General features: G+C 43.7%; 1 protein-coding gene across 3 annotated transcripts in view; it reads left to right on the top strand.

The window, feature by feature from the left end:
• edil3 (EGF like repeats and discoidin domains 3) overlaps positions 1-20,749 on the top strand; it is a 317,094-nt gene that overhangs the window by 111,809 nt on the left and 184,536 nt on the right. The window lies entirely within an intron of this gene.

Below are 20,749 nucleotides of genomic sequence, written 5' to 3'. Positions count from 1 at the left end.
ACAAACTACAAATAGAATGGAACAGAATCACATATTCTTTTACACATTTAATATTGTGGGCGGAAGGAAAAAGGGAAAAAAAAGGGAAATAAAGCAGCGATTTAAAAAAAAAAGCAGTAGAGAGGTTCAGTAAAGTTAGTCCCTGGTGAGATAGGAGGTTACAGTCCGAATGGCCTCTGGGAAGAAACTCCTTCTCAACCTCTCCGTTCTCACCGCATGGCAACGGAGGCGTTTGCCTGACCGTAGCAGCTGGAACAGTCCATTGCAGGGGTGGAAGGGGTCTCCCATGATATTGTTGGCTCTGGAGTTGCACCTCCTGATGTATAGTTCCTGCAGGGGGGCAAGTGAAGTTCCCATAGTGCGTTCAGCCGAACGCACAACTCTCTGCAGAGCCTTCTTGTCCTGGGCAGAGCAATTCCCAAACCAGATTGTAATATTTCCGGACAAGATGCTTATTTATTGTGGAGTGCTTTATTGAGGAGCTGGATAAATCAAACTCAATGTACTGCCTTAAAGTACTGTCTGTTTTCTGTTACCCCTTCAAAAATTCCAGGAAGGTTGATTGAGCAAGACTTTTCTAAAATCCATGCTCATTATTTATCATTGCACTTTTCACTTCGAGGTGCTCTTATATTAATTCTTTAGTTCAGATTTAATTACATTTTTCTACCACTTGTGTTAGACTGACTACACTGTGATCCCTGGACATGTTATATTACCTGCATTAATATAGCTATTATGTTAGCTATCTGCAGTGCTTTTGGATTAGTCCTCACAAATTATATATGTGTCTCCAAGCCTCCGCTGCTTCTAACTGCAGATGGAATCCATCCAGACTAATGGTCTTACTCTCGGAATTCCATTAGATAATGGTATTAAATTTTTTAAATTTTAAATGCACTTTCCTGATTACCCATCTCAGCCTCTACTATTATGTCCGCCCGTTCTATCTCCTCGGTAAATACTGCAGCAGTGATTTAATATTTCCGCTGTCTTGTCCATCTCATAATGGCCCCGTCCCATTGTCAGCTTCCTTATTGGTTCATCTGTAATATATTTTCCTTTTTTTATGTTCCCTAATTAAATTTCATAATCAGCCATACTAACATTTTTATTTTTCTCCTAATCTCTAAATAATTTCACTGACAATGCCTTTTCCTGGTGTGTATGCCTGTCCCACTGTACGAACTAATTCAAGAGTTCTCCCGAGCTTCCCCGGATTCGTACTCGGATAATTACGGGAATAGCCGCTCAAAGGGACTCGGGGCTGTCGTAGACATTTTTCAACATGCTGCAAAATCTTCACGAGTCTTCACGTACTTACCGCGTTTCCGAGTACCTGCCGTTAGCGTTACGAGCCGCTATGAGACGTCCCCGAGCTCCGACGTACCCGCTATGGACATTCTAATTGCTTACCACGAGTGATTTATTTTTAAACTCAGGAGAGCTCTTGTATTACCTCGTACAGTGGGACAGGCCCTTTAATGTGCCTCTTTCCTTTATTTGTTCCTGTATGCTATTATTCATTAACTGAGTCTCATAAATGTTTAGTTTATTCTTTCCTTTTTGCACTTATTTCCTGAATTCTATTGAACATTGTTTTAAATGGCTCCCATTAAATGGCTCCAATCATTGTTGCCCATTTTTCCAAATCCAACTCTGCACTCAGTTCCTTAAAAACAGCCTTTTCTCCAACCTTTGAACCTGGTCATAGAGTGATACAGTGTGGAAACGTGCCCTTCGGCCTAACTTGCCCACACCGGCCAACAATGTCCCAGCTACACTAGTCCCACTTGCCTGCGCTTGGTCCATATCCCTCCAAACCTGTCCTATCCATGTACCTGTCTAACTGTTTATTTGATGATGGGATAGTCCCAGCCTCAACTACCTTCTCCGGCAGCTTGTTCCATACACCCAGCACCATTTGTGTGAAAAAGTTACCCCTCGGATTCCTATTAAATCTTTTCCCTTTCATCTTGAACCTACACTCCTTTGGTCCTCAATTCCCCTACTCTGGGCAAGAGGCTCTGTGCATCTACCCAAACTATTTCTCTCATGATTGTGCACACCTCTATAAGATCACCCCTGATCTATCTGCGCTCCATGGAATAGAGATCCAGCCTACTCAGGCTCTCCCTATAGCTCACACCCTCTAGTCCTTGCAACATCCTCGTAAATCTTTTCTGAACCCTTTCAAGCTTGACAATATCTTTCCTATAACACGGTGCCCAGAATTGAACACTCTAAATGCGGTCTCACCATCGTCTTATACAACTGCAACATGATCTCCCAACTTCTATACAATACTCTGACTGATGAAGTCCAAAGTGCCATAAGCCTTTTTGATCACATTATCCACCTGCGACTTGACCTTCAAGGAACCATGCACCTGTACTCCTAGATCCCGCTGCTTTACAACACTACCCAGAGGCCTACCATTCACTGTGTGGGTCCTGCCCTTGTTCGAGGTCCCAAAATGCAACACCTCACATTTATCTGTATTAAATTCCATCGGCCATTCCTCCGCCCACCTGGCCAATCGATCAAGGTCCTGCTGCAATCGTTCACAACCATCTTCACTGTCTGCAAAACCACTCACTTTTGTATCATCAGCAAACTTGCTAATCTTGCCCTGTATGTTCTTATCCAAATCATTGATGTAGATGACAAACAGTAATGGGCCCAACACTGAACCCTGAGGCAAACCACTAGTCACAGGCCTCCAGTCTGAGAAGCAACCTTCCACCAACCTTCCCTCTGCTTCCTTCCATGGAGCCAATTTGCTTTTCATTCAGCTATCTCTCTTTGGATCCCATGCGATCTAACCTTCCAGAGCAGCCTACCATGCGGAACCTTGTTGAACGTCGTACTGAAGTCCATGTACACAACATCTACAGCTCTGCCCTCATCGACCTTTTTGGTCACGTCTTCAAAAAAATCAATCAGATTTGTGAGACACGATCTCCCACATACAAAATCATGCTGACTATCCCCAATCAGCCCTTAACCGACCATATGCCTGTATAACCTATCCCTCAGAATACTCTCCAGTAACTTTCCAACTACAGATGTTAAGCTCACCGGCCTATAGTTCCCAGCATTTTCCCTGCAGTGCTTCGTGAAAAGAGGCGCACAGTCTTCCGGCACCTCTCCTGTATTTAAGGACGACTCGTAAATTTCAACCAGGTCTCCTGCAATTTCCTCTCTAGTTTCCCGCAATGTCCTTGGTTATATCTCATTGTCCTCGGATATATCTGATTGTCTTCGGATATATCTGAGTGTCTAAGAAGGGTACCAATCCGACACGTCCACAGTCCATTCTTTCTGCAGATGCTGTCATTATTCCGGCAACTAATGTTTTGCTCAAAATACCAGCATCTGTAATTCCTTACATCTCCAATATATTGTTTACATCCTACTACAATATCATCTTAAAATTTCTCAATTTGATGGTCACTTTTGACCTGACGTCCTCCTGCGTTTACTTGTCTTACATGCACAGGTCCATAACTATACACAATTGTGAATTCTCCACTCTTTTATTTATTGCAACTGAATCATCCTACCACAACCAGAGAGCCGTCCCGAAGTACTATCCACCTCATCGGTGATCCTAGGACTAACCTTGATCGGACATTGCTGGCTTTACTTTACACACAACGTTATTCCCTTAGCATGTATCTACACACTGTAAACGGCTTGATTGTAATCCTGTATTGTCTTTCCACTGACTGGATAGCATGCAACAAAAGCTTTTCACATGTGACAATAAACTAAATTGTTATTGGGTCAGAAAGGACATCATAGAAACTCTATTCCATATTTACCTACCCCTCTGGTTAATTTAATATTTCGTAGTTGAATTCCACCATGATTATTAATATGTTTTTCACTCCTTTCCCTAATATATCTGTATATTTCTTTCTCTGTGATTGAGGCAGTGCAGCGTAGGTTCACGAGATTGATCCCTGGGATGGCGGGACTGTCATATGAGGAAAGATTGAAAAGACTAGGCTTGTATTCTCTGGAGTTTAGATGGATGAGGATGGATGGATGATGGATAACCTTAGAGAAACTTATAAAATTATAAAAGGACTGGACAAGCTAGATGCAGGAAAATTGTTCCCAATGTTGGGCGAGTCCCGAACCAGGGGCCACAGTCATAGAATAAAGGGGAGGTCATTTAAGACTGAGGCGAGAAAAAACTTTTTCACCCAGAGAGTTGTGAATTTATGGAATTCCCTGCCATAGAGGGCAGTGGAGGCCAAATCACTGGATGGATTTAAGAGAGAGTTAGATAGAGCTCTAGGTGCTAGTGGAGTCAAGGGATACGGGGAGAAGGCAGGCACGGGTTATTGATAGGGGACGATCAGCCATGATCACAATGAATGGTGGTGCTGGCTCGAAGGGCCGAATGGCCTCCTTCTGCACCTATTTTCTATGGTTCTATGTTTCTGCCTCTGTTGAGTAATCTGCAGACAACACCCGTGTGTAATCACTCCACAATTTGTTTCCACTTTACTCCACGTTGATTCTACACTTTGTCCATATTATAGCCGTGCTTCTTCACTCTATCGCGATTACGTTGTCCTCGATAAGTACTGCTACTTCACTTCCTCATTCTTCGCCTCTCGATCTTTTCGGCAATGTTCTGATATTTTGCAATCATGGCTCCGTAATCCCCATCATGTTGGGTTTCGCCCAACACATGAATATCTTCAGCTCCCCAGTTTAATGACAGATACACTGTGTGTTACTGTACATGTATATATATATATTTTTTTTTTTTTTTTTTTTTTTTTAAAATTCTATTTTATTTTTTATATGTTTTATTATTTATTATTATCTATTTATTTTTATTTCTATGATACTGCCTGTAAGGGAAATTCATTTCGTTGTCTCTAACTGAGACAATGACAATAAATTTGAATACAATACAAAAGAATACAATACACACAGTTTCATGCATTTTAACCAGATTTCCTTTCACTTTATAATTAACCACATTATTTAAATCTTCTGTAACACCGCTTGCAAGTCATGGGCATCCCATTAAATGCAAGGAAAAACCCCCCCAAGAAATATGAAATGTGGGACAGCCATGGTCATCAAGAGAATTAATGATAATACTGCCTTAGATCAAAGGAAAAGCCTTATAATGTTGCCAACATTTTTTTAAAAATCAGTCAGTCTGTAGGTTGGGAATATTTCAGAATGTGGCAAAGGAGGACAAAAGCAATGATTGAAAATGTTAAGTAGAATAGAACATTTTTCTAAAGAGAGGCATAAAATAAGAACATTTCCATGTTTGTGTAAGAAGGGAAAGATGTGCTATTATAATAATTATTATAGGATCATGACACCTTTCTCATGAAGCCCTGTAAGAATGTTATATCTTTCAATGAAATCGTCTCTCATTCTTCTAAACTCAATAAGTATAGATCCAGTCTGCTGGATCTTCGAATGATGAACCTGCCAATCCGGGAATTAACCTGATGAGCTTTTGTTGCACTTTCTCAATACTAGTAAATCCCTTTTCTTAGCCAGGCACACCTGACCTGTACCTAATGTTCCAGAAGTAGTGTCACTGAAGCTCTGCATCATTGGAGCAAGACATTGTTATTCTTGACCTCAAATCCTCTTGCAATAAAGGCCCATGTTTCATTTGGCTTCCCAATTACCTGCATGTTAACCTTGTCAGTGTGTACAGGTATAATTTAATCAGTGCCTCAGGTCAGAAACATAGAAAATAGGTGCAGGAGTAGGCCATTCGGCCCTTCGAGCCTGCACCGCCATTCAATATGATCATGGCTGATCATCCAACTCAGAATCCTGTACCTGCCTTCTCTCCATACCCCCTGATCCCTTTAGCCACAAGGGCCACATCTAACTCCCTCTTAAATATAGCCAATGAACTGGCCTCAACTACCTTCTGTGGCAGAGAATTCCACATTCACCACTCTCTGTGTGAAAAAATGATTTTCTCATCTCGGTCCTAAAAGACCTCCCCCTCATCCTTAAACTGTGACCCCTTGTTCTGGACTTCCCCAACATCGGGAATAATCTTCCTGCATCTAGCCTGTTCAACCCCTTAAGAATTTTGTAAGTTTCTATAAGATCCCCCCCCTCAATCTTCTAAATTCCAGCGAGCACAAGCCGAGTCTATCCAGTCTTTCTTCATATGAAAGTCCTGACATCACAGGAATCAGTCAGAAGACAGAAACATTCCCCAGAACATTGCTAAGTTATTATACTAAAATGCAAATACAGCACCTCTTTCTTCCACAAATGGACACAGATTGCTGGTGTAACTCAGCAGGTCAAGCAGCATCTCTGATGAACGTGGATCGGCCCTTTTCTCGACCCAGAATATCGTGCGTCCCTGTTCTCCGAAGATGCTGCCCGACCTGCTGAGATTCTCCAGCACGTTCTCACATCTGCAGTTACTTGTTTTCACTTCTTTCCTCCACCCACCCAAATGCCAAAATTAATACTTTTTTTCCGTTCCCTGATATGCTACAGGAATGTATCTGATGGATATCCTTTTCTGGTAGATGAGCCTGCAGTCCATAAATTCCGCTCAGCTATGCAAGTCCTCCCTCGGGCATCCCACTGTGTGGATGAGAATTTGCACAGATGGATATGCCGTATGAATCACTTGCATCCACTGAAAACAGCTTTGCTAGTTCGGTCATTCAGATCATTTGCAACACACCATGCCTGCCATCCTATGCAAATAGCTAATTTTATCCTTCATTGGGTAGAGATCCTGGGGTAATTTTAAATTTGTATGATGGTGTAGTAGTGCATTACAAGCCTGATTTAAATCTCTCTTTGATATCTTATGTTAAGACTTTGATCCCAATGGTAATAATGCGGCTGGCAAGTTGCATCCTCATTGACTATTTACATTCTAGCACGGTCAAAATTAACCTGTTCCCCACTTCTCTGTACAATGAAGATGTAAATACAGATCATAGAATAGAACAGAAGAAGGTTCTCGACCCGAAACATCACCTATTCCTTTTCTCCAGAGATACTGTCTGTCCCGCTGAGTTACTCCAGCTTTTTGTGTCTATCCTCGGTATAAACCAGCATCTGCAGTTCATAGAAACATAGAAAATAGGTGCAGGAGTAGGCCATTCGGCCCTTCGAGCCTGCACCACCATTCAATATGATCATGGCTGATCATCCAACTCAGTATCCTGTACCTGCCTTCTCTCCATACCCCCTGATCCATTTAGCCACAAGGGCCACATCTAACTCCCTCTTAAATATAGCCAATGAACTGGCCTCGACTACCTTCTGTGGCAGAGAATTCCAGAGATTCACCAATCTCTGTGTAAAAAATGTTTTCCTCATCTCGGTCCTAAAAGATTTCCCCCTTATCCTTAAACTGTGACCCCTTGTTCTGGACTTCCCCAACATCGGGAACAATCTTCCTGCATCTAGCCTGTCCAACCCCTTAAGAATGTTGTAAGTTTCTATAAGATCCCCCCTCAACCTTCTAAATTCTAGCGAGTACAAGCCGATCCTAACAGGGGTACAGTGTTGCCAGAGCTCACTGGAGCGCCACTCTGGCACCTCTGTAAAAATACAGCCAAAACAAACCAGCGGGAATTTTAACTAGCGGGTGTGTGGTCGGGGTAACCTGGTTGAAAGAGTGTGAAGGGGAAGACCCATCACTACTGATGGATCTTCCCTGTAGGAGGGGGGGAGGAGCACTAGGACACAGCCGAGTCAGACCACGTGCTGTCGGCATCGTGGAGGTCGTGGGCCTGGTGCTGAGCCGGGAACTCTGGTGAGGTGACTGCTCTGGCCCGCTGGTGGCCGGTGGAGAGGCGAGGGTCGGCGGAGTCGCTGGTGGATGCCCGTGGGGCAGCTGGAATAGAGATACGGGTCAACGGCAGCAGCATCGGTGGCCACGGGGACGTGGTGAGAGTCGGTAGCCATGGCACTTTCGGTGGTCCGGGCCTGGGTTTGGCTGAGAAGGCGGTGAGGGTCGGAGAGGCGGTGGATATTGTTGCTGCTCCTCATGGTGGCCATCTCGGCCTCGTGGTGGTTGGGCAGGCGGTCAGTCTGGAGCTGGGCAAGTTTGTGATCCTCGGTACAGTCTAGAGAGGTGAGAAAGCATTTGTTGAGGGTGTGGATCTGGCGTGAAATTAAGTAGAGTTGTGGTTCATTGCAGGTGTGTGGGTGGGGGTGTGTGGGGGTGGGTGTGGGGGTGTGGGTGGGGGTGTGGGTAGGTGGAGTTGTGTGTGGGTGTGTGGGGGGTGTGTGTGGGGGGTGTGTGTGTGGGTGGGGGTGTGTGTGGGTGTGTATGTGCGGGGGTGTGTGGGGTTGTGTGGAGGTGTGTGGGTGTGTGGGGGTGTGTGTGTGTGTGTGTGTGAGCGTGGGGGTGTGAGCGTGGGGGTGTGATCGTGGGGGTGTGTGTGTGGGGGTGTGTGTGTGTGTGTGGGTGTGTGTGTGTGGGGGTGTGTGTGTGGGGGTGTGAGCGTAGGTGTGTGTGTGTGTGTGTGTGAAGGCCCAGAGCTGTGGGAGTGCCAGGGCGAGTTGGTGCCGGGCCGGCACCTCTGTAATAATACATGATTACCATCTTTTTCTTTACCTGCTTGATAATAGTAGAGTCTTAAAGATAGCGCAGTCAAGGGATATGGGGAGAAGGCAGGTACAGGGTACTGATTGTGAATGATCGTTGTGAATGGCGGTGCTGGCTCGAAGGGCCGAATGGCCTACTCCTGCACCTATTGTCTATTGTCTTTCATTGTATTTCATGACAATTAGTGGGTGCAACAGTGCAATATTGTGTCATATTATTAAATTAAGTATTATATGTTTTATTGTAGTAGTTAAACACTGGGATGTAGTGATAGATTATTATCTTGTTTGACCCTCTTGGGAGACTAGCTTGCCCCCCCCCCCCCCCCCCCCCCCCCCCACCGAAGCAAAACCTGAAATGACAACCCTGTTTGACAGCTTCCGGCTCTTAAAAATGAGCACTGCGACACTGCTTCCTACACATAGAACATTCCAGTGCTGGCACAGACCATTTGGCCCATTGCGCCTGTGCTGACCACGAGGCCAGTCTGAACTAACCTCATCAGCCTTTCTATTGTCCATATCCTTTCAATTCCTTGCCTATAAGAAACATAGAAAATAGGTGCAGGAGTAGGCCATTCGGCCCTTCGAGCCTGCACCACCATTCAATATGATCATGGCTGATCATGTGCTGGTCAAAATGTCCTTTGAACGTTGCTATTGTATATGTTTCCACGACTTCTCCTGGCACTGCGTCCCAGGCACCTAGCACATTCTGTGTATATATTTTTTAAAACTTGTCCCATTCATCATCTTTAATCTTTCCCCCTCATCTTATGTGATATCCTCCAATATTTGATGTTTCCACACTGGGGGGAAAATCCATCCACTCAATCTATGATTTATGAAATTCTATCAAGTTTCCTGTAAGGCTCTGATGCTCCAGCGAAAACAGTCCAAGTTTACCCAACCTATCTTCGTAGTTGAGTATAGAAGTTGGGATGTAATGTTAAAATTGTACAAGGCATTGGTGAGGCCAATTCTGGAGTATGGTGTACAATTTTGGTCGCCTAATTATAGGAAGGATGTCAACAAAATAGAATGTTGCCTGGGTTTCAGCAACTAAGTTACAGAGAAAGGTTGAACAAGTTAGGACTTTATTCTTTGGAGTGCAGAAGGTTAAGGGGGGACTTGATAGAGGTCTTTAAAATGATGAGAGGGATAGACAGAGTTGACGTGGATAAGCTTTTCCAACTGAGAGTAGGGAAGATTCAAACAAGGGGACATGACTTGAGAATTAAGGGACAGACGTTTAGGGGTAACCTGAGGGGGAACTTGTTTACTCAGAGAGTGGTGGCTGTGTGGAATGATCTTGCAGTGAAGGTGGTGGAGGCAGGTTCGCTTTTATCATTTAAAAATAAATTGGATAGTTATATGGACGGGAAAGGAATGGAGGGTTATGGTCTGAGCGCAGGTATATGGGACTAGGGGAGAATACGTGTTCGGCACGGACTAGAAGGGTCGAGATGGCCTGTTTCCGTGCTGTAATTGTTATATGGTTATATGGTTATATAGTTGTGTAGGAAAGCATATTAACTGCCACAGATTAACTACCCTCTGACTAAAGAAGTTCCTCCTCACCTCCTTTCTAAAAGAGTGCCCCTTAATTCTGAGACTATGAACTCTGATCCTAGACTCTCCAACCAGTGGAAACATCCTTTCCTCATCCACTCTATCTGTGCCTTTCATTATTCTGTAAATTTCAATGAGGTCCCCCTTCAACTTTCTAAACTACAGCGGGTGGAGGCCCAGTGCTGTCAAACGCTCATCATATGCTAATTCCTATTCCTCTTGACTTGGCTAAATTAAACTTAATCTGCCATTATTCCGTCCATATTTCCAGCTGGTCTATGTCCTGTGAATTATTTGACAGCCTCCTCCCCCCTCGCCGCCCCCCCCCCCCCCCCCCCCGCAACTCCAACAATATGTGTTCAGTCTACAAACCGACTAATCATCCCACCTGCAATTTCATGCTTATCATTTAGATATATCACTTGCAACAGAGGTTGCACCACTAATCCTTGTAAACACAAGACCTTCAGTCAAAGTAGCACCCGTTCCCCATAATCCTATGGGCAAGCCTATTTTAAATCCCACTTACCAAGACCCCATGGGTCCCATGTGTCGTAACTTCCCATGGAGGGAAGTAGTCGAAAGCTTTACTGAAGTCCGTGTAAACAATATCCACTGCCTTTGGCATCATCAATCATTTTCATCACCTCCTCAAAAAACGTAATCAAGTTTTTTGAGGGATCCCCTCATTGATGGTGAATAATTAGTTTTACTTTATTTCTTACATTGCAGGCATGCATTTTGTAAGTGATTAAAACCAACATTTTCAAAATGTTGCTATCAGAAAATGACCAAGGAGAGAGTGCTTGTAATTGAAAATGACTGCAAGTAACTTGTCACTCAACTAAAATAGATGACATGTTTAGTGGGGGGGGGGGGGGGGGTTTATTGCACGATAATTGCAATACCATTAAACATTTCTGTTAATTATTGCTTAAAAGCTGCAGAAAAACTGAGAATGTAAATTCATATCTAGAAACATTCAGAGGATGATTTCCCTCTGGGACTAATTGTAAATTTGGTGGAAACAGCATTACAACTGTCAACAACTTTCCTGTTGGCCGCTCATGGTGAAGTGGGAGATCCAGAAAAGATAATTAGTAAAAGCAACAACAGTTGAATGGTTGTTGGGGGGGGGGGAAAGGAGCCCATGGGATTAGATTGTTCCTTGAAAAAGCTGACAGTAGCAAGATGAGTCCAATGCCTTCCTTCATTACCATCATAGCCTGTGGCTCCAGTATTCCACTGTACGAATGATGTCCTCAAATTCTAAAGTTTGTGTATTGTAATACATTCTTTACTTTAATTTTGAGATACAGTGTGAAAACGAGCCCTTCGGCCCACTGAGTCCGTGCCAAGCAGTGATCTCCGCACAGTAACACTATCCTACACACACATTAGGGACAATTTACAATTATACCAAGCCAATTAACGTACAAACCCAACGTACATCGTTGGTGGAAGGAAACTAGAGTTCCTGGAGAAATCCCACGCAGGTCATGGGGAGAACATACAAACCCTGTTTGGACAGCACCCGCAGTCAGGATAGAACCTGGATCTCTGGAGCTGGCAACTCTACCTCTGTGCCACTGTGGCACCTCACTTGAATTTAAACCATCAGTAAATTTACTGTGGCACCAATGAATGTCATTGCAGAGGCTTTTAGTGAGCTACAGTATATAGTTTTTCTATGTTTGGTGACAGCCTTAGTGTTAAATTGAAATAAAAAAAACACAGCTAAAGTAACTCAATGAGTCAGGCAGCATCTCCGGAGGACATGGATAGATGATGCATTGGGCTGGAAACTTTCTTCAGTTACTCCAGCACTTTTTGTTTTCTTTGTAAACCAGTATCTGCAGTTCCTTGTGTCTCCACCTCAGTTAAATTGAAACCTTGGCTATGGAATTTCAGATTTTGAAACGTTTGTTTCTGCCTCCACCTTGCCAGGAATATATAAGAGTTTTAATTTAAGAATTTAAGGACATAAGAAGTCCTTGAATATGGTACATATGCCACCATTCAATAAGACAATGTCTGATTCCATACCTTGTCCATTTTACCATTCAGTCCCTAGATCCTCAGATTTCCTTATTAAATAAAGCCTATTGATCTCAGAGTTTAATATAATTATGGGAAAACCTAGACCTAAGATGGTGCTGGGGTGTGGCGACTCTGCGTGTTCATCCCAGAGAAGGATCTACTACCGCCTGATATAATTACTCTACTCTTTTAAATCTCTCTTCTATAGTACTGTAATCTGGATCTTTCCTTCTGGTCTATCTGTTGTACTTGACTGAGTTTGACTTGACTGTATTCATGCATAGAATATCCGCTCTGTTTGAATAGCATGCAAAATAGAGCTTTTCACTGTACCTTGGGCTGGACATCAAATAATAATGAGATGGAGTACAGGAATGAGATTGGGAACCTCATGGCCTGGTGTTGAGACACCAACCTTTTTCTCAATATCAGCAAGACAATATCAGCAAGACAACATTGCTCCCGATGTTGGGGAAGTCCAGGACAAGGGGTCACAGCTTAAGGATAAGGGGGAAATCCTTTAAAACCGAGATGAGAAGAACTTTTTTCACACAGAGAGTGGTGAATCTCTGGAACTCCCTGCCACAGAGGGTAGTCGAGGCCAGTTCATTGGCTATATTTAAGAGGGAGTTAGATGTGGCCCTTGTGGCTAAGGGGATCAGAGGGTATGGAGAGAAGGCAGGGATGGGATACTGAGTTGGATGATCAGCCATGATCATATTGAATGGCCTACTCCTGCACCTAATTTCTATGTTTCTATGTTTCTAAGACAAGAGACAGTGTTCGACTTAAGGAAACATAGCAGTAAACATAGCGGCAAATAAAAATGGTTGAAACCTCCTAGGAGTAGCATGCAACTCTCACCCCGGCCACAAACTCTTTGAATCACTTCCCTCTGGAAGGCGACTCCGGACCGTCAAAGCTGCCACAGCCAGACATAAAAACAGTTTTTATCCACAAGTGGTTGCTCTACTCAACAGCCAAAAATCTGTAGCCTCCCTTTGATCTGGTTTGTTGTTGGTTCACATGCTTGATCAATGGTGTTTTATCATGAATGTTTTATTATTATTAATGTTTAGTGTTTTCTGAGTCATCCGTAACTGTCACTGTATGTCATGCTGTCACTTGTGGGCGGAGCACCAAGGCAAATTCCTTGTATGTGAATACTTGGCCAATAAACTTACTTACTTACTTAAATATCACCGGCAAGTTTTCCTGGACCACCCATATTGAAGCAATTGCATGTCCTCAACAACTCGCAGCAAATTCTGCAGATGTGCCATAGAAATCATTTTATCAGGATGCATCACAGTTTGGTTTTGGGAACCAAGAACGCTAGAAATCGCAGTGAATTGTGGACACAGCCCAGCCCAGCCCATCACACAAACCAACCTCCCTTCTATTGACTCCATTTATACCTCACGCTGCCTCGTCAAGGCCAGCAGCATAATCAAGGACGAGTCTCACCCTGGCCACTCTGTCTTCTTCCCTTTACCATCAGGCGAGATGTATAAAAGTTTGAAATCACACCTCCAGAGCAGTCCTGAGCTACCATCGACCTCATTGGAGATCCTCGGACTATCTTTGATCAGCTTTTACTTACTCTAAACGATATTTCCTTTATCATGTATCTGTACACTGTGGATGACTCAATTGTAACCATATATTGTCATTCCTCATGGTGGCCATCTCGCGCAACATAAGCTTTTCACTGTTAACACTGTTAACATGTGACAATAAACTAAACTAAACTAAACAACCAAATGTAAACATGGCAATAACTAATCGAAACCACATACTCAACATGGATGATTTACAGGTGTCTGAGGTAGAAAATAACAAATTATTGCAACCAATTATTTATTGTTCCTTTGTATCCTAAATGGATAACCTCTTGTCATGAGACTGTTCTTTAGATAATCTGTATTAATAATAATAATAATAATAATAATATATTTTATTGTCATTGCACATATGTGCAACGAGATTTGGAATGCAGCTTCCATCCGATGTCATGACTTAAACAACTAATCCACAGCTGCGTTCGGTGCTGGGCTGCCCCGAATTGACTCGTACTGGGGGAGCGCAAAGCCGCTGCGTGTGAACGCGCCGCCATCTCGATAAACAGCAATAGGCCAAGATTACTCACTTTCCATCATCAAAGTAACCATCAGAGGAACATAATCTGCACTGTGCCTCCAAAATGGAGACCAATACTGTCGACACTATTCCAAGTCCTGTTCAATTTCAGAAAGTCATCGTTTATTTGGCACTCCAATCTCTTCCAAATTACACTCTGTCCTATGACACTTAATCTTTGTATCTCATTAATCAATGCACCAATATCCCTTCATGCATCACAATGTATTTGGGGAAGTGAGGAGAATACACCACAAGACATCTTCCTCACTTCCCCAAGCAGCATCTAGATTATTTTGATATTATAAATTGTAGATATTCCATCACTTGTAAAATTATTATATTGAACAGAACCAAATAAAGACCATTGGCTATTGTATCCAATGCTCTTTCTCCAAAGACCTTTATTTATTTTTATTTCAAGTGTGTATCCAGTTTCTTCTTGAATATTGCGATTGCCTTCAGGCAGAGCATTTTAGTTTAAGTCATACATTGGACCAGACAGAGGTTTCCTGTCTCTCATGATTCATTCGGCAATCAATTCAGTTCAAATTTCCTTCTCTGATAATTGACTCTTTTGCCTCACGAAATGTTCCCTCCTTTCTTCTATTACATCAACTCATGACTTTATTATTTTTAAAAACTACTCCTTTCAATCTTCTCTGCCCAAAGGTGAACGGCCTCAGCTTCTTTGTTCTGTCCGGAACTGAAGTCCTACATTCCTGGTACCATCTCAATCAATCCTTTCTCTATCCCAAGGCTTTGGCAACCCTCCAGAAATGTAGTAGCCAGAATTGAACACAATTTAGGTAAGGCTTAGACGAGATATTATGTCGGCTTATCCTTGCTCAAGGCCAGCACTCTCAACTGAGTCAATACTTTCCATATTCCTAAGTAGCTCTGAAAACATAAGATGTAGGTTCAGTTATTTGGTACTGTCTTTTGGATGACATTTTGAAAGTAAGACCCTTTCTATTCTCTCAGTTCGATATGAAAAGTAATGTTGAAACATTTTAGAAGCACAGGTTCTTTGGTTATAGGCATATTACTGATTGTGGGAGCTGTGGTGTTTGAGTCGACTGTTTCTACATTACAATAGTAGCAACAGTACAACAGCATTTCATTGGACTGTACTGGAGCAATGGACCATTCTGAAAGGGACATTGTATAGTTGAGAGTGGTTATCTGTCATATGCACCAGATGTGAACCACAACAACAACATTCTTTCTTGCTGCTCCTTGAAGCCCCTGTCCCACTTAGGAAACCTGAACGGAAAGTTTCCGGCTGGTCTTCTAGGTCCTGTAAACCAAAGATCCTACAGGATCTTTGCTGAAAACTCCAATGCGCCAATCAAAATGGCCGGTCAGCGAAGGAGATGGCCTTCGACTGCCTGTAAGTAAATAGTGACCCCACTCCACTGGCTTCGACCAAACGGCAATCTATTTTTAGTCGAGGCCGGTTTTGGGTTTTTTGAAATAATCGCAGGAACATAGAAGAAGCCTCGACTACGCGGAAACCACTTTCCACCATTAGGGAGAGTGACCAAAACCTCCGGGAACCTCACAGAAACCTTGGGTGGGGCGCAAGGTCACCAGAGGTTTCCGTTCAAGGTTTTCTACGTGGGACAGCGGCATTACATGCACATTGGACACGACAACAACAAAATAATAAATATACAATAAATTATCAATTATTTAAAGTAAACTAGACCATGATAGTGAAAAATCCAAAATATGCAGAACGACCATAGATAGTGCAAAGATAGACACAAAGTGCTGGAGTAACTCAGCGGGTCAGGCAGCATCTCGGAAGAAAAGGATGGGTGACGTTTCGGCTCGGGACAAAGTCTGTACTAGTTCAGTGCTGAGGAAGGGTTGTGGTTAGATACATAGATACATAGAAAATAGGTGCAGGAGTAGGCCATTCGGCCCTTCGAGCCTGCACCGCCATTCAATATGATCATGGCTGATCATCCAACTCAGTATCCCGTACCTGCCCTCTCTCCATACCCCCTGATCCCTTTAGCCACAAGGGCCACATCTAACTCCCTCTTAAATATAGCCAATGAACTGGCCTCAACTACCCTCTGTGGCAGAGAGTTCCAGAGATTCACCACTCTCTGTGTGAAAAAGTTTCTTCTCATCTCGGTCCTAAAGGATTTCCCCCTTATTCTGAAGCTGTGACCCCTTGTCCTGGACTTCCCCAACATCGGGAACAATCTTCCTGCATCTAGCCTGTCCAACCCCATAAGAATTTTGTACGTTTCTATAAGATCCCCTCTCAATCTCCTAAATTCTAGCGAGTATAAGCCAAGTCTATCCAGTCTTTCTTAGAGTTGCGCAGAGTGGTTCAAGAACTTGATGATGATGGGAGGAAGCTGTACATGAACCTGACGGTCGCAGTTCTTGAGCTCCTATACTGGCTCCTAACAGTAGCAGTGAGAAGTAAGCGTGGTCAGGGTAACGAGGGCCTTTGATATTAGTTGCCTCCTTTATGCGGCACTTCATCCAGATACCTTCAGTGATGGTAAAGTCAGTACCTGTGATGGACTGGACAATATCCGCCACTTCCTGGAGTCTTCTTGGTTCTTGAGCATTCGAACTTCTGAGCCTGGCTCCGATTCAACTGGTCAGTGTACTGTTGACTCTCTTCACCTCTGGCATGCCAATGAAGAGAGGGGAATGATCCCTTGGCTTTATCTTCCTGAACTCTGTAATCAAGGACTATTATTTGAAAAGCAAATTACTATAGATTTTGGAATAGCAAAATACCAACACAGTTCTACAGGTGAACAGTAGAGAGCATTCTGACTGGTTGCATCGTGGCCTGGTTCGGCAACTTGAACGTCCAGGAGCGGAAAAGACTACAAATAGTTGTGACCACTGCCCAGTCCATCACCGGCTTTGACCTCTCCACCGTCGAAGGGATCTATCGTAGTCGCTGCCTCAAAAAGGCAGCCAACATCATCAAAGATCCACACCATCCTGGCCACACACTCATCTCACCGTTGCCATCGGGAAGAAGGTACAGGAGCCTGAAATCTGTAACGTCCAGGTTCAGGAACAGCTTCTTCCCTCCAGCTATCAGGCTATTAAGCACAACAACAAATAAGCTCTGAACTATGACAGGCTATTTTTCCTTCGCTCCTAGATGCTGCTGCACCCGTTGAGTTTCTCCAGCATTTTTGTCTACCTACAGGCTATTATTACCATTGCACTCTATTTGTTTATTTATTGAGTATGTGTGCATGTGTATATATACACTCTGAACTTGTTTCTCCTGTTATATACTATGTTTACATATTCTGTCGTGCAGTAAGAATTTCATTGTCCTATCGGGAACATATGACAACTCTTGACTTGATTTTGCTAAACCTTCACACAAAATTTTGTCAAAGTATTTAAATTTCATTTATCACATGTCCACCTTTTTCAGCGCTCTTTGTCTTCCTGAAGCAGATTGGGGGGGGGGGGTGATTGGCAATCACCGAGGTACGTTGTTGAGTAGAGTGACAGCCGCCGGGAAGAAGCTGTTCCTGGACCTGCTGGTCCGGCAACGGAGAGACCTGTAGCGCCTCCCGGATGGTAGGAGGGTAAACAGTCCATGGTTGGGGTGAGAGCAGTCCTTGACGATGCTGAGCGCCCTTCGCAGACAACGCTTGCTTTGGACAGACTCAATGGAGGGGAGCGAGGAACCGGTGATGCGTTGGGCAGTTTTCACCACCCTCTGCAGTGCTTTCCGGTCGGAGACAGAGCAGTTGCCATACCATACTGTGATACAGTTGGTAAGGATGCTCTTGATGGTGCAGCGGTAGAAGTTCACCAGGATCTGAGGAGACAGATGGACCTTCTTCAGTCTCCTCGGGAAGAAGAGACGCTGGTGAGCCTTCTTGACCAGAGTTGAGGTATTGTGGGTCCAAGAGAGGTCATCGGAGATGTTGACCCCCGGAAACCTGAAGCTGGAAACACGTTCCACCTCCGTCCCGTTAATGTGGATGGGGGTGTGCGTGCCCCCATTTTTGTGATCTAATGTCAACCACTGTGGAAAAAACACTGTTTTTGCTGAGGAACAATCTTTGACCATTAGTCATAGAGTCATTGAGTGACTACCCTTAGTCTACACTTTCTGTCTCTTGGCTAATTTTCCTTCTGTGCTGTCATTGTCCTTTAATTCTGAGAGCACTACAATGAAACAGGCAGAATGCTCAGCCTGATTGCAGTGGTGAAGGAGGGAGCACCTCTCGCCCCATATAATGTACAGGGAGGGTTTAATTGGTGATGTAGCCAGTTTGCTACTGGAAACTCACATAGTGAGGAGGAATCCTCATGTTGAAAAATACCCACATTTTCTTTCAGTGCTCTTACACAGTTGAAAGGGAATCGGACGGGTTCAGAATCTCAGTTACAACTTTGGTAAGAAGGCATGCCTGCACCCTCTACATTCAGTTTAAAAGAGATTCTGCATGTCACCAAATACTGGAACCAACTTGTATAGATGCACTACAGAAAGTATGCTGATGGCTTGCATCATGGCCAGGTTTTGCATTTGCAATGCACAGGAACGCAAGAGGTTGCAGAGAGTGGTGGACTCAGCCCAGTCCACCCCAGGCACATATCTCCCTCTTTGCATCAAAAGCATCTGTGTGAGGTGCTATCTATTGAAGTTGGTATCTATCAAGGATCCTGTTAGGTATGTAATAGAAATGGTGTTACCTGCCTCCAAGTTAAAGGGGGAGGAGGTACACAAAAATGCTGGAGAAACTCAGCGGGTGCAGCAGCATCTATGGAGCGAAGGGAATAGGTGACGTTTCGGGCCGAAACCCTTCTTCAGACTGATGGGGGGTGGGGGGGAGAAGGAAGGAAAAAAGGAGGAGGAGGAGCCCGAGGGCGGGGGGATGGGAGGAGTGTTAGGTATGTGATAATTAGCATTTGTAATTAGTGTCTTGATATCTTGTGCAAGTACGCATGTGCAAGGGGAGACTCAAGGTGGCGTCCTGCAATAAAGAAGCTTGTAAGATTACTCCCGTGTCCGAGCCTTATCCAAGTCTGTTCTAAGCATCCAAATACACAACAGATCCCCAACATCCAAGACACGCTGCCTTCTTGCTGCTACCATCGAGCAGGAGGTACAGAAGTCTGATGCCCCATATACACCAGGTTCAGGAACAGCAACGTTCCTACAGCTATCATGATTTGAAACCTTAATCCTACCTCAGCGATGGAACACTTGGGCCAACCTCGTACTCTCATGTACTTACTTTTTAATTGTTTTTTCACTAATATCTTTTATTGGACACATTTTGTGTTCACTTTGCTGGAGAATTTCTGTAATTAATGTATCATTTATGTTTTTGTGTGTTGTCTGAGTTAACATGTGATGTGCTACAAGCACGATTTTCACCATACTTACCTCACCATACTTAGGCTTGTGATCAAAGACTTGACTATTATAAGAACTATTTGCAGACTATTGATCTACAATAAATGTTTAGAGTTTAGAGATCCAGTGCAGAAAGAGTCCCTTATGGCCCACAGAATCCGTGCCGACCAGCGATTACTGCGTACACTAACGATATCCCACACACTAGGGACAATTTACATTTATACCATGCCAATTAGCCTATAAGCCTGGGTAGACAAAAATGCTGGAGAAACTCAGCGGGTGAGGTAGCTTCTATGGAGCGAAGGAAATAGGCGACGTTTCGGGCCGAAACCCGTCTTCAGACTGATGTGAGGATGGGGGGGGGGGGAGAAGAAAGGAAGAAGTGGGGCCAGTGGGCTGAGGGAGGGCTGAGAAGGGGAGGAGAAAGTAAGGACTACCTGAAATTAGAGAAGTTCAATGTTCATATCGCTGGGGTGCAAACGTTAATCCCTACTCTTTGTTTCCTGTCTGCCAACCACTTCTCTATCCATGTCAGCACTCTACCCCCAATACCATGTGCCCTAATTTTGCCCACTGATCTCCTATGTGGGACCTTATCAAATGCTTTCTGAAAGTCCAGGTACACTACATCCACTGGCTCTCCCTTGTCCATTTTCCTAGTTACATCTTCAAAACATTCCAGAAGATTAGTCAAGCATGATTTCCCCTTCGTAAATCCTTCGCAATGAAATCCTGCAGGCAATGAAATGATGGCCTGTAACAATCCCCATATAGATTGACATCCCAACACTTTTTTTCATTATTTATGCTGCAGCCAAGCTACAGGCATACCACATTATAAAAAAAACAAATATATAGTTAGTTTAGTGTCAGTTCTTGCATGCTGGAGCTATTTGATTTTAAAAAGTAGTTACAACCATTCTTCTATTCTGACAATTGCATCATTTATGCAATGGGTTACACAAATTAGTCCCAAGTTTAAACGTCATGTTGATAAATTAAGAGATACAATATTTG

The sequence above is a fragment of the Amblyraja radiata genome, chromosome 3 (genome assembly GCF_010909765.2).
Source record: "Amblyraja radiata isolate CabotCenter1 chromosome 3, sAmbRad1.1.pri, whole genome shotgun sequence".
NCBI classification, from domain to species: domain Eukaryota; kingdom Metazoa; phylum Chordata; class Chondrichthyes; order Rajiformes; family Rajidae; genus Amblyraja; species Amblyraja radiata.
This window is presented reverse-complemented; position numbering and strand designations above follow the sequence as displayed.